At 43.8% G+C, this 14,415-nt stretch overlaps 1 protein-coding gene across 4 annotated transcripts in view; it reads left to right on the top strand.

Annotated features, from left to right (window-relative positions):
• The first annotated feature begins 562 nt into the window (after positions 1-562).
• The window catches only part of ANKIB1 (ankyrin repeat and IBR domain containing 1), a 96,248-nt gene continuing 82,395 nt past the window's right edge, over positions 563-14,415 (top strand). For 3 of the 4 annotated variants that reach the window (XM_057432886.1, XM_057432887.1, XM_057432883.1), the window contains exon 1: positions 563-1,066. The gene's annotated coding sequence lies outside the window, so the exon portion shown is untranslated. Of the gene's footprint in view, positions 1,067-1,634; positions 1,831-14,415 lie in introns of all 4 variants that reach the window. The other variant, XM_057432884.1, reaches the window with a different exon arrangement.

The following is a 14,415-nucleotide window of genomic DNA, read 5'->3' as shown; positions in this document are numbered from 1 at the left end:
CCCCCACTCGCGACCACACCACCCCGCAAGAAAGACCATCCCGCCCCGCAGTGCGCAGGCCCCACCACCAAAGAGGGGACCGGCCTCCCCCGGAGAAGCACAACGGCCGGGAAGCGACCCTGCACCGCCAGGACCTCCCGCTCCTGCAGCAGCGGCCACCCCGCCACTTCGCGCCTCACGACCGAGAAGCGCCCCCCTGAACTTTCCTGGTCGCGCCCTGGAGCCGGCCGTGTACCGCGACCTCCGGGGCGGTGCTCACACCGCAGCCCAGCGGAGTGGGAAAGGCTGCCGCGTCCGCGGGACCGCCCCTCCGGGGTGACGGGCAGCGCCCCGGCCCTCCCGCTCGTTGCCTCCAACTCTCCCTTGCCTTTCTCCGTGATGCCAGCCGTCATCTCTCCCAGCGCATTCTCTCGCCTCACACAGCGCCCAGGCCCCGCGCCCGCGATGCGCCCCGTCTTGTCCTGCTCCGCCCCGCCCCGCCCCATCCCCGCCCCGCTCCATCCCCGCCCCGCTCCCTCCCCCCGCTCGGCTGATCCGCTTCCCGTCAGAGCCCCGCGGCCCTCGGCTACCGATGAGTTTCCGGGTCGGCGGCCTGAACTTGTGCTGCCGTCGCCGCCAGTTGTTGACCGCGGGCGGATAAAGAGAGAGAGAGAGAGAGAGAGAGACTAGGCTGTGGGTCGGGAGCATGAGGCTATGCTGGTGGGTGGGGAGGCGCTAAAGTGAGGCGGCTGCCCGGGCTCGGGGAGTGCCGCCGGCAGCTGTCAGCGCCGCCACGCCGCCAGGAGCCGCCGGTGAACAAAGGGGTAGCGAGACGGTGGCAGTCGCAGCGCCCTGCCTGCGCGGAGGGAGCCTCGCCACCGGGCGGGCGGGCACTCCTCCCCGCTGCAGCCGCTGAGGGACTGCCCGGCTGCCCGCATACTGGAGACCCGGCGGAGCGGGCACTCCAGAGGGCGGCGCATCCGGAGCGGAGCGAGGGAGAGGGAAGCAGCCGTTGAGCAAATGGAGGTGCTGAGTGGCGGGCGCGGAGGCGCCGGGAAGGGCCGGGGAGAGCCCCTGTGAGGAGCCGGTGAGTGCCCCGCGGCGCTGGCCGCGATCCCGGCGCCGCCTGTGGAGGCTCGGGTGGGATGCACGGGCCTGCGAGCGGGCGAGATGAGGCGAGTCCGGCAGCGGGCACAGCCGGGAGACTTCGCACATCTGGGCGGTGGCAGCCCGTCGCATCGCGGGTGGGGCGGGACGGGGGCATCTCAGCTCCGTCGGCAGCCGAGGGGAGCGGAGCGGAGGAGGTGAGAGCAAAGGGTGACTCCGGCGTGCGGAGGTAAACAGCCGGTTACCGAGGCTGGCCGTCCGCAGGGGCGGCGACGATACTGGTGTGGGGACGCGCCCCAATGGTCAGGGGTCTGTGGGAAAGTGTAATGGCGGGAGGTGGTGGGCCTTGGGCTGGGTGGTTATGGGGGGAGAAGCCGCCTCTGGCCCAGGTTCCCACAGGCGCCGCGCCCTGCGGTGACGGGGGTCTGTGCCCGAAAACGTCTGGGCTGGGGGCTCCCTCGGCTGGGACCGTGGGGAAGTTCGGAGCTGCCCGATGGCCTGGCTTCGTCCAGCTCCCGCTGTTGAGCCCATGCCCGCCTTGTTCGTAGCTTGGAGATTCTGCCTTGAAGGCAAAAGGGAAGAACTGCGAGTTGCCAGATCGGCAGCATGAGCTGCTGGGCGAGCTGTGGCAGCGTAACCTTCCTTCAGGCTGGGTAACCCCGTCCTGAGCGGTCTGTCGTGAGTAAAATTGAACGCTCACGGTCTCGAAGAAGAAACTGAGTCTTGGTACTGTGACGGTTTTATGTAAGTAGCAGTACCAGTCTCCTAGGCAGGTCTAAACACATACTGGAAATTGAGCGACTTTGGAAAAGGAAGAACAACCTTGATAATTAACGACTGCTCACCCTGTCTTTTATTTACGATTTTCAGATAGTGTGCAGAGCGAATGTGGAGTCACGAAAACATGCTCTGTAGAGTAAGGCACGAATACCACAGCTTAAATTGTTTGCATGCCCCTCTTTATCATTACTAACCGTTGTTGATTGTGCTTTCTTCCTTCAGTGCTTTTCTGTGCTTATGAGTTCCAGAAATGGATTTTTAGTTGTAGACATAACATCAGTAGGTGTGCTGTAAATAAGCACTTCCCCTAAAGAGAGAGACCACTTTTGAAAGAATTATTAGCTGTAGAGGTTAGCAGTGAGAAGAGACTGTGTCTTCCTTCCACGTATGAGTGTTTCATCCTTACTTTCATCTCTTTCATTTTCAGTATGAAGTGTGATGGTTTAATTTCTCTTTAATCTCGCTTAGGTATATGAGAAAAATACTCTTCCTTGAAGAAAAAAAGAAAAAAGGCTTTGGTCATAAGGAAAGCAACAGCATTTTTCAGCTTCTGAGAATATGTGGCTTATTTAGTTGGGGTGTCTGCACAGAAGTGAAATGGTAGAATTTATAGCATTTTTCCCCCCCTTTCTCCCCCGGACATGGAAAGAATAAATGCCGTCCTTACAAATAAGAGGCCAAATTACAGAAGAGGCTTCTGGAAACTTTAATTCCAAGACCTTCTGTGGTCCTGCACTCAAGACAATTCCAACTTCAACAAATTTGAGTTTAGTCCTTAAAAGAATAAAATATTTCAGTAATACAATATATTATTCCTGAATACAGATACTAGAAATCTACTAAAAAGCTAAACAGTGTTGGTGGTGCCCTGTCTTTATTTATATATATATATATGCATCTGCAAAATATTATGAATGAAAATTAATTGGAAAAAAAAATAAAAAAGAGCACTGGCACTGTCGTCTCAGTAGGCAAAAGACAATTTAAGCAAGAAAGCTTTGTGCAGTCTCTCCAATTTTTACTTGTGCCATGCACATCTATATAGGACTGGGTAGTGCATATCTAAGTACATGACTAGGTTTATTGTAAAAACATGGACTTTCCTAGACATAGTTATGTATCTGTGTAAATTTACATGTATCTGTTTGTATATGTTCTATCAGGTATACAAACTCCAGAAAATTAAAGAAAACTAAGCATATAAATTTAAAAGGGAATGACTTCTCCAGCTGTCAGCTTTGGTTCAGTGGAACAACTACAAAAAAAAAAAAAAACGAAACATGGGGTTAGAAAATGTCATTATGTCTTTGTTCGCTGTGTAAGATCTTGTTAACACTACTGCTGATTTAATCTGTCCTGAGCAGTTTCTCACCTGCTGCACTGTGGCACCTCTGCTGTGATTGATTAACACTACATTGTTTTTTGTTTCAGTAAGAGGTTTTTTTTTATTAGCTGTTAACTGGTTTCACTAGCAGGGTTTGTGGTGAGATTTTATTTTTTTTATTTTTGTGGGATTGGGGTTTTTAGGCATTTTGTTGGGATTTTTTTTAGTCTTTTTGTTGTTTTCTGTATGTGTGGCTTTGCCTTGGGGTTTCCTGTGTGTATTTGGGGTTTTTTAATTATTATTTATTTTAGCTTTACTGTTTAGATGTCATGTAGTTACCAGTTACTTGACTAGTTAATTAACTTCACCTTGGAATCTGAAAACTTGAAGTTGCTCTTTGCAGTTGTAACTGTTGAAGTTTTTCACCTATGCTAAGGTGACTCATGCCAGTAAGAAAGAAAATTGAAAAGCTGGATGTTATGAATATATGTGCTGAACCAGTTATGTTTCTAATCACATTATGGTGTTTGTATAATTGATAATGAAACATAGCAAAGATCTGTTTTGCTTGAAGAGCAGCCCTGTGGAAATTCTGCAGGGTTAAATATGACACAGAAAGTTGTGTTTTCAACACCGTTATAATCAAACAGTACTTTTACTGCTTTCCCTCCCTTCTCCCAAAATACATGCCACATACTTTTCCATGGAGTGTTACTAAAATCACACATATGCTTATATTTTAGGGGCAGATGATATTTCATGCAAGGTTACATACATTATATTAAAAGTTCAAGATGGAAAGTCTATGTAAAGCTTAAAATCTGCTAGTTTTCTTTGGAACCACTAAATATCTTCCAGATTTTAAGTGGAAACAGAAAAAATAGTCTTTACCGTTGTGGAAGGCCAAGTGCAAGGTCCTCCACCTGGGCTGCAGCAACCTCCAGTGTCAATATGGACTGGGGGATGAAGGGATTGAGAGCAGCCTAGCAGAGGATTGTGGATACTAGTGAATGAAAAATTGGACATGATCTGGCAATGTGCTTTTGCAGCCCCGAAAGCTAATAGTATCCTGGGCTGCATGAAAGAAGCGCGGCCAGCAGGTCAAGGGAGGTGATTCTCTGCCTCTACTCTGCTGTCATGAGACCAAGCCTATCTGGAGTATTGTGTGCAGTTCTGGGGCTTCCAGCATAAGGGCATGGAGCTGTTGGACTGGGCCTAGAGGAGGGCTACAAAAATGGCCACAGGGCTGGAACACCTCTCATATAAAGAAAGGCTGAGAGAGTTGGAGTTACTCAGCCTAGAGGAGAGAAGGCTCAGGGGAGACCTTATAGCAGCCTTTCCGTGTGTGAAGGGTGGTTACAAGAAAGACAAGAGAGAATTATTACCAGGGCCTGTAATGAGAGGACAAGGAACAATGGTTTAAAACCAAAAGAGGGTAGATTCAGGTTGGGAATAAGACACTGTTTTTCACTTTGAGGGTGGTGAGACAGGTTGTCCAGGGAAGCTGTGCATGTCCCATGATTAGAAATGTTCAAGGTCAAGTTGTATGGGGCACTGAGCAACCTGATCTACTGAAAGATGTCCCTGCCCATGGTAGGAGGGTTGGATGTGATGACCTTTAAAGTCTCATTACAACCCAAACCATACTGTGACTTTTTTTTTTCCCTGAGGAATATTAATTTGTCTTCTCTAGTATCAGTAAAATATTATGGTTTGCATTCCAGACTGCCTTAGTTTATATTTTCATATGCATGTGTGTATCTATTCATCTGTCTTATCTCAAAAAATACTTGGAGTGTTGTACAAATAAGCGTAGTAGTAATAGAATAGCTTCAGTTCATTAGTCCAAGAATCATTTTGGAAAAAGATAGATATTAGTCAGTTGCTTTGCTGTCTTTTTCTAAACATGTTTTCTGAATTTCCCTTACTGTCTGTGCTTTGTTAAGAGTACAGTTCTTATTCTATGCTTGTTTTCAAACTCACATACCTTAAACTGTACTATGAAAATAAAAAAATAAGTGTCTGTGTAAAATCAACCAGCGTTTTCTTTATGGTATGCAGAGGTGGTCTGAGGAAGTAGTTGTTATTGCTCCAATCCTTTTCCTGTATTCTTGATTTTGATAATTGAAAGTAATTTTCAGAAGTTGTAAACATCTGATATATGGATTAACATTTGAAATTCACATTTGTGTGTATCCTTGATTCTGTTGTTTTCCAAACAAGAGAATTGCCATAATTTTAGATAAAACACTTCTTTTGATCTAAAGCTAATTTGTAGTACTGCTAGTATCCTTGAATATTCTTTAAGGGGTTTTGTTGGAGTTAGTTAAGAGGTACTTTCATTTGGTGGTTTTACTTTGATTTATATTTTAATGTGCATAAATTCTGAACTCTGACTGTTGAAGGGTAATTGCAGTAAAAATACAGTAGCAGGTTGTAAATGTATTACTGCAGGGAAATAGAAGGGCCTCTCTGCTGAATGCCTGGGATCATTCCTGGCTTGGGTGGCTTTACAGAGCAGCTGTGTGACAGTGTTGTCTGTGGAGTTCCTCTTGTAACTCTTCTCATTCATTTCTATACTGACTAGGAAGACAAGGGGACAAAATGGATAATCTAAAAGTGAGTTTTATGTTGGTATATAAGCTTGCACCTAGGAATCAATGTTTGCACACAGCCTGCAATATAGTAATGTTATTCTTTAACAATAAGTTAGTGTAGTTTAAATATTACAGTGTGACAATTAGGCAGTGTGTTGTTGATTATATATAACATATTTCATATGTACAGGCTTCCATGATGGAGAAAACCTTACTAAACCTCTTGGGGATTTTCCTTACTTAACAGAGTTTCACAGTGTCTTGTGCTTACCATTTTGACATGCATGAGCAACTTGCAGGATGCACAATACAGAGGATTCCCTGTCTTTTTCCTGCCTGGCTAAACACAATGACCTAAGGGGTAGGGGCAATGGTGACGAGTTCCTGCCTGGTGCAGGAGGTGCATCTCCTGTGTGACTACGCCACCTTCCCAGGTGGCCTTGCATAACACTTACAAGTCTCTGCAAGTGGAACGGAACAATAATTAAGTCAATGGTTCATCTAGCTTGGAGGTGTCACTGAGGTTAAGTCGACCTATGCCCTGCATCAGAACTGCTCCCATAAAGAAGAAAGGTGGGTTATTGTTATAGGAGACCCTGTTCTGCAAACTGGTTCCACTTCTTAGGGAGGTCTCCTGCATCCCTGAGATCCAGGGTTAAAAGATGTGAAGAGAAAACTTCCTACCCTGGTATGACCCTCAGATTATTATCCATTGTAGATTTTTCAGGTAGTCAGCAATGAAGTTGCAGCAAGAAGTCCAAAGGCAGTCAAGACAGACTTTAGGGCTTTGAAATTACTTGATAGGGGATCAGATGCACAGGTAGTGTTTTCCTCTGTCCTTTCAGTTGCAGGGAATAATGAGGTAGGAAACAGGAAGAGCCAGCAGATCAATACCTGGCTCTGAACCTGATGTCACAAGCAAAGTTTTGGGTTTTTTGACCATGGGTCATTTTACTCGACACCAGGCTGGCTGGTGACAGACTGGGTGCCCCTGTCTCAAAAGGGGAAAAGGATCTTTGCACAGGAGTTAGCAGGGGTAATGAAAGAACTTTAAACTAGCTTTGAAGGGGGAGAAAGGATAAAATGAGTCTCACCAGATACAAGCCTGCGGATGTCATGCCAATGTTTGAGCGATAGTGTGCTAGCAAGGTCCTTCAGTCTGCCATCTCAATGCAGATAGGGGATGGAAATCCATGCAGCAACAAATACACAAAGGTTATTGATGTGTTAGAAAGCACAAAAGTGCCTGCAAATGGTAATGTAGAAATTAGGGCTTCTCCCCCAAAAAGGTACTGGTATCAATAGCCCGACTGAAGTGCATCTACACCAGTACATGTAGCATGGGCAACAAACAGGAGGAGCTGGAAGCCATTGTACAGCAGGAAAATGGTGGTATAGGTGCCATCATGGAAACATGGTGAGGTGACTCGCGCACCTGGTGGGCTCAGAAGGGATAGGCAAGGAAAGATAGGCATTGGAGTAGACATGTAGGTTAGGGGTTGTCTAGAGCTCAATGATGGCTGCAACAGGGTTGGGTGTTTATGGGTAAGGATCAGGGGAAAGGTCAACAAGGCAGATACAGTGGGAATCTGTTGTAGACCACCCAACCAGTATGAAGAGGCAGGAAAAACATAAGTGGCTGAGAGAAGTCTCACAATTGTTAGCCCTTGTTCTTGTGGGGTGCTTCAACTTACCAGATGTCTGCTGGAAATAAAACAGACAGGAAACAGCGTAGGAAGTTCCTGGAGCATGTGGAAGGTAACTTCCTGACAGAGCTGGTGAGGGAGCTAACTAGGGAAGGCACCCGCTGGACCTGTTGTTTGTGAACAGGGAGATTTGTGGGTGATGTGAGGGTTGGAGGCTGTCTTGGGCACAGCGATCATGAGATTATAGGGAAGGAGGGTTAGTCCACCTTAGACTTCTGGAGGGCAGACTTTGGCCTGTTTAGGAGACTGATTGACAGAGTCCCTTGGGAGGCAGTCCTGAGGGCAAAGGCGTTCAGGAAGGCTGGACATTCTCCAAGAAAGAAATCTTAAAGGTGCAGGAGCAGGCTGTCCCCATGTCCTGAAAGACAGACTGGTGGGGAAGAAAACTGGTGGCCTGGCTGACCAGAGAACTCTGGCTGGAACTCAGGAAAAAAGGAGAATTTACGACCTTTGGAAGAAGAGGCAGGCAACTCAGGGTGACTACAGGATGTTGTGAACCTTTGTGGGGAGAAAATTAGAAGGGCTAAAGCCCAGCTAGAATTTAATCTGGCTACTGCCTTCTTAAAAAGTTTCTATAAATACAACAAAAGGAAGGCTAAGGAGAATTTCCATCCTGTATTGAATGTGGGGAGAAATAGACTAACAAAGGGTGATGAAAAGGCTGAGGTACTTAATAACTTCTTTGCCTTAGTCTTTTATAGTAAGACCAGCTTACAGTAAGTTGTTCTGTAGGTACCCAGCCTGCTGAGCTGGAAGACAGGAAGCGGAATGCAGCCCCCATAGACCAAGGGGAAATGGTTAGCTATCTGCTATGGCACTTAGACACACACATCTATGGGGCTGGGTGGGATCTACCCAAGGGGACTGAGGGAGGTGGCAGAAGAGCTCGCCAACCCACTTTCCATCATTTATCAGCAGTCCTGGCTAATTGGGGAGGTCCCAGTTGACTGGAAGTTAGCAAATGTGATGCCCATACAAGAAGGGCTGGAAGAAGGATCTAAGGAGCAGCCTGTCAGCCTGATCTTAGTGCTGGGAAACTCATGCCGAGTGCCATTACATATACAGGACAACATGTACAGGACAACCAGATGATCAAGCCCATTCAGCATGGGTTTATGAAAGGCAGGTCCTGCTTGACTAACCTGATCTCCTTCTGTGACAAGGTGACCCACTTAGTGGATGGGGGAAAGCCTGTGGATGTTGTCTACCTAGACTTTAGTAAAGCCTTTGACAATTTCCCATGACAGTCTTCTGGAGAAGCTGGCTGCTCATGGCTTGGACAGGCATACTCTTTGCTAGGTAAAAAAACTGGCAGAATGGCCAAAAAGTGGTGATGAATGGAATTAAATCCAGTTGGTGGCGGGTCACAAGTGGTGTTCTCCAGGGCTCAGTGTTGGGGCCATTTCTGTTTATAATCGTTATCAGTGATCTGGGTGAGGGGAGCAGGTCCAAAGGAGAGCAGTGAGGCTGGTGAAGGATCTGGAGAGCAGGTCTTATGAGGAATGGCTGAGGGAAGTGGGGTTGTTCAGTCCGGAGAAGAGAACGCTGAGGGGAGACCTTACCACTTTCTACAGCTACCTGAAAGGTTGTAGTGAGGTGTATGTTGGTCTCTTCGCCCAAGTAACAAGTGATAGGGCAAAAGGAAGTGGCCTCAGATTGTGCCAGGGGAGGTTTAGGTTGGATATTTGGAAAAATTTCTTCACCAAAGGGTTGTCAAACATTGGAACAGGCTTCCCAGAGAAGTGGTGGAGTCGCCATTCCTTGAGATATTTAAAAGATGTGTAGTTGCGGCACTTAGGGACATGGTTTAGTGGTGGACTTGGCATTTCTAAGTTAACAGGTGGACTTGATCTTAAGGGTCTTTTGTAACCTAAATGATTTTATGATTCTAACTTCTGTAGTGTAGTCTGCCATGCTATATAGCATTCTTGGAAGTAGAAATTTAGTCATTGGCCTCTACTCCTCTATATCTCTTTGCTGCATTTAGATTTTCTTTTCTCTCCAACAAAAATAATGACAAATAAAAGGTACTCAATTTTGACATGTGCTGTTACTGTGAAAATAGCACCCTAGAAGCTTGCAAGTAAATAAAAAGACTTTTGGAAATATTGCAATCCCCAAGTTCCATGGAATAAAGACCGTCATGTGGTAACCAAATGGTGTATATTCATTTTAAAGGAGTATTTTTAAATTGCTGTGAACCACTTAGCCCTTGCTTTGTAATAGAGGCTGTGGTTAAATAACACAATCTAGGCATTTCCAAGTCGCCATGCTATTTTGAGTGAATCCTTAAGTTTGCTGGAATGATCTGAACTATTCCATCTATATTTACAGTTTATGGTCTGTCAGGCATAGACATAGCCCTCTCTCACTTTCTGAAACAAAGAGCAGTTTAGAGGAAAAGATACAGAATAATCAATTTCTGGATCATCTGCAAGACTCTATCCAGTACAAGTCGGTTTGAGAAACTTGACTTCTGGTGGCTGGACAATACAAAAGAACATAGAGAGAATTGGTTTGCTATCAAAGAGACCAACTGGTTGTAGGTTATTCACTGTATTAAGCAAGAAAGTAGGGTATCACCACTTGTATACATCCTACATATAACTTTGAGAAACTCTTGAAATTTTGGGGCATTTTTTCTGTAATCTGGAGTAAGTTCTTAAGTGTGTTGGTGTTTTTTTCAGGAGTCACTGTTGGAGGTAGATAATAAATGCTTATTGAAGGAAAGCTCAATTCCTTACTTTCCAAAGTAAGATACTAAAATACATTTAATGGAGGCAGATTTCTTTCTTCAGCTAGTATTTCTAAATCTCATGCACTTAAATCCTTTTCCATTTATGCAAGTTAAGAAAGATATAACATTGATAGGAGGTTTATATCCTTGAACCATGAAGGCTACTACTGTTGGTGTTTGTGTTACTTCTCTTCTGTACAGTCTCTGCCATATCTTGTATTTGCTGTTCTACCTTAGTGTTGTGTTTGTATGTACTCTGTATTTACTTGCTTAATGTTCTAGCTTCTAAATATTTGTTCCTATTTTCTTACTTTTCTTTTTTCCATCCTTTCGCCCTTATTTTTCTGATTGTTTTGGTTTTCATTGTAGTCTCGTATCTCTTGAAGGAAACGTTTGTTTCTTTTGTAGACAATATAAATGGCTTGTAGTTTCCAACTGCTTTTGCAGAACATTTTTTATGGAATCAAGATTGTCTTCAGCATCATCTGCTGTGATAATTGCTGGTATGTTGTGTTATGCCTACCTGATGCCTCTGTCTCATGAAGTTAATTGCGTGAGTGACACCTTTTTAGACATGCTGTGGTGTCAAGGTTGGTTGGTTGTGGTGGGTTTTTTTGACCACTGTTAATGAATTAACACTTCTGTGCAAGTAGAAATTCTAAACAATTCTTGACAGATGGAAACATAAGAAGAGACATACAGTCTTGAATAGGCTGTGAAGCAAAGCGCTAGCAAGAAATAAGATAAACTAAGGGAAAATTAAAGTCAAGTGGTCAAGTTCCTATGCGAATGTCAACCTGAACTGAAATTTAACTGTAATTCACATAGAATTAGAGGTTATAGAGAGGAAACATAATATTGTTTCGAGCTGGTTTGACTGAGACTCTGATGTCAGCTAGCGCGGTAACCTGTCACAACTTACTTGAGAAGTGGTAAAAGCATGATAGTCGCTAACTGTGAAAATTCTTAAACAGTTTGATTCTATGCTAATTGTCTTAAGCAGTTCAAATACTACTTTTGAAAAATGCGCTATAGGAGTGTTGGTGATCTCCCCCCACCCCTTTTTCCTGTTTTTTTTTTTTTTCCCTATGAAAGATGGTTCAAGGAAAGATACAGTTTTGGAGTTTATTTCAAAACAAAGCAGTTTTTTCAATGCCATTTCTGGGAAAATACGCTTAAAGTTTACATAATGCTGATCATGTATATACTCATGGCATATTTCTTGACTGTTTTATATACTCTGTATTCAGTTGCAGTTAAATATAAACGTAAGCTGGAAACTGATTCTCTGCACCAGGTACTTCACCGGATTGTCATCACTCTTCTTGGAATTTAGCATAGAAAAGAATTAGATTTTTCTAGTTTATAAATATAATTTGGCTTTTAAAATAGGCCGTGCTTGTTCTTTCAAGGTACTTTAAACAACTGTGGGAACATCATGTCCTGTTTGCATGCAGCTGGTTTTGGTCCTGATTGTAAATTACTGCAAGTGAAATTATTTGGTGGAGAAAATTGTGTTTGTTATATTTATTAGTTTGAGCTGTGTTTACAGTCCACTTAAGCCCTCCTCTTCAGAGAGCTGTCACAGATGTTAATTAGGGTAGTAATATCCCCCCACCTCTTTTGTTTTGACTGGACCTTTAATAGGAATTTTGAAGGTAAAGTTAAAAATTATGTATTTCCATGAAAGCTGCTGCATAGAAACTCAAGATCTTACTGTATTAAAAAGAGCATATTTTTTAGGATGCACAGATGAAGCACTGATAATAATAATTGAAGTACTATGAATGAGTTATGAATGAGCCTTTGGAGAAATAGCTGAAAAAATTGAGAAAGTTCATGAGATGTACTTTTTCTGTGTTTTTGCGCTACGACTATATTAAATACCAGTTCTATTAAAATTTGTCATAAACTTAAGAATAGGAATTTTAGGGCTGCTGTTATTTACTGATGAACTCTTTACCAAGGGTTTGATTATCACTGTACTACTGTAGTGTGCAGTTTTGTGTTTATATTTTTATTAGCTATTATGTGTGTAAGATACAAAATAATATATGCAATGCTAGATGCACATCAGGACTAATTTTCAGCAGTAACAACCTGTAAATGTTGCAATAGGATTTTACTCTGAAATGTTCATTTTCTTATTACCTTGCCTGTGTAAATTACTTGCAGAATTGTTACTTTTTTTAGGATTTTTTTCTTCAATCCAGGTGGCTCTGCTATGCTCTAGATCTCAAAGCACCTGGTGGAAAAGCAGATGTATTAATCTCTGGTTAACTCTTGTTATGTTGAAAGACTACAGACAGACATATAGAAACGTCCTGCCAGTGTAGAGCCCAGAAGATTTGTTGGTAGTCTATCAAAATGGTGAATTTCATCAGTGGCTTGAAGAAACTGCAAGTGTGTAGCTACTAAACTCTGAAGACCGAAGTTCCAGCTGTGCTAATACTGCAAGTTACAAGTTTCAAAATTTTAAAGAACTTACTGATGGTGTTTCATTCACATTTGCTAAGTAGTTGAAGTGATCTCTATAAGGTGAGGATTTTGATATTTTAAAGCTCAGCTCTTGACACACAGCTATATAGAAGACTTCATGATAGCAGAACGTGTGGTTCTTCTACCACATTTATTCTGCAGAAATAATTCTACTACAGAATTGCAGTACCAAACAATCTAAGCCTGTGCAGCATTTTAGAATTTACAACTCTAAAATAAAGTGTTTGTTCTTATGAAAGAGCTCCAGTTACTTGCATTCTCTGAAGTCTTGGAGATGCACAGCCTGAGACATTACTAACAGCTCTGTAGCTGTTAGTACAAATATACAGTGGTTCTTAATTTAGGCCCTTTTCCCTGACTCGAGAGTCACTGACACAGATACTTTACATATTTAGTTCTCCATATTTAGAAGGATGGGTTGGAGAGAAATCTTTCATTGGAGCTCTTTCAGTGAGTCACCAAGAGCAAACTATCCATTAAGAAAAAAAAATACTGAAGAGGCTTTATTTGGTGACTTGTGCATTGAAATACAAGTCCTTTGTAATGTCCCATTTACCAACATGTTAATTAGTTAAAATTAAAACTACTTGCAAGTCCTTTATCCTTTTTAGGACGTGATAATTAGTATTAAGGTTAAATAGTGCAGGTTTGCATTTACAGTCCTTATTAACCACCTGGATGAGTTGATGGAATGCACCATCAGCAGGCTTTTTGATGACACCGAGTTGTGTGTGCCCGAGGACAGGGCTGCTCTTCTGAGGGACCTCGACAGGCTGGAGATACAGGCTCACACCAACCTTGCAGTGCTCAACAACAAATCTGAAAAATTAAACAGAATAAGCCTACACAGTGGTACAGGCTGGGAACCTGTGGCTAGAGAGCAAAGTTGCAGTGAATGACTTCACTTTCCTGGTGGACACCAAGTTGAATGTGAGTCAGAAATGTGCCTTTACCTAGCAAGAGTGAAGCCAGTAGCTGAGAAAAGTGCTGTCAGCTTGGCATTTGTGGGACTGCATCTGAAACAATGTCTAGCTTTGTGCTTCCCAGTATGGAAGGGATACCAGCACAGTGGATCAGGTCTAGAAGAAGACTGCCAAGATTATTAGGGAGCAGGAGCACATAATGTAAAAAGAAAAGCTGGAAGAGCTGAGTGCTCTTGGAAGAGCTGGGTGCGCTTGGTGTTCAGAGAAGACATGGGGAAGGATCTTGTTTTCAATTAATGGGAGGGTACAGAGAAGACAAAACCAGACTCCTCTTGGAGGAGCTGAGTGACAGGGCTGGATGCAACAGAAAAAGTTCCAGCAAGTGGTGTTTCAGTTAGACACTAGGAAAAGATTACACCATGGGGATGGTCAAATGCTGGGACAAGTTTGCCCAGAGAAGTTGTGGGGTCTCCATCTTTGGGGATACTCTGAGAACAACCTTGAGCAGCCTTTGAAGCCTTGAAGATTGCACTGGGTAGAGGATTGAAGCATTTGACCTCCAGAGGCTCCTTCCAATGTAAATAACTCCTTGCTTCGTATCAGATGGTACAGTTGCACGTCCAGCTGTTCTCACCTCTTCTGCATGCAGCTGGTTCTGGCCCAGCTGAAGCGTGTGGCCCAGAGGGTGGTGGAGCTTTGTAGAACAGTGTGATTATGTCAAGTAAACTCTGCTTTACAGCTCAAATCCTGTTTTTTAACCTGG

Source organism: Pezoporus wallicus, unplaced genomic scaffold, assembly GCF_028554395.1.
Source record: "Pezoporus wallicus isolate ANWC-B61680 ecotype Strahan unplaced genomic scaffold, APGP_CSIRO_Pwel_v1 scaffold_2584, whole genome shotgun sequence".
Taxonomy (NCBI): Eukaryota; Metazoa; Chordata; class Aves; order Psittaciformes; family Psittacidae; genus Pezoporus; species Pezoporus wallicus.
The sequence above is the reverse complement of the archived record's forward strand: the minus strand, read 5'-3'. Positions and strand labels throughout refer to the sequence as shown.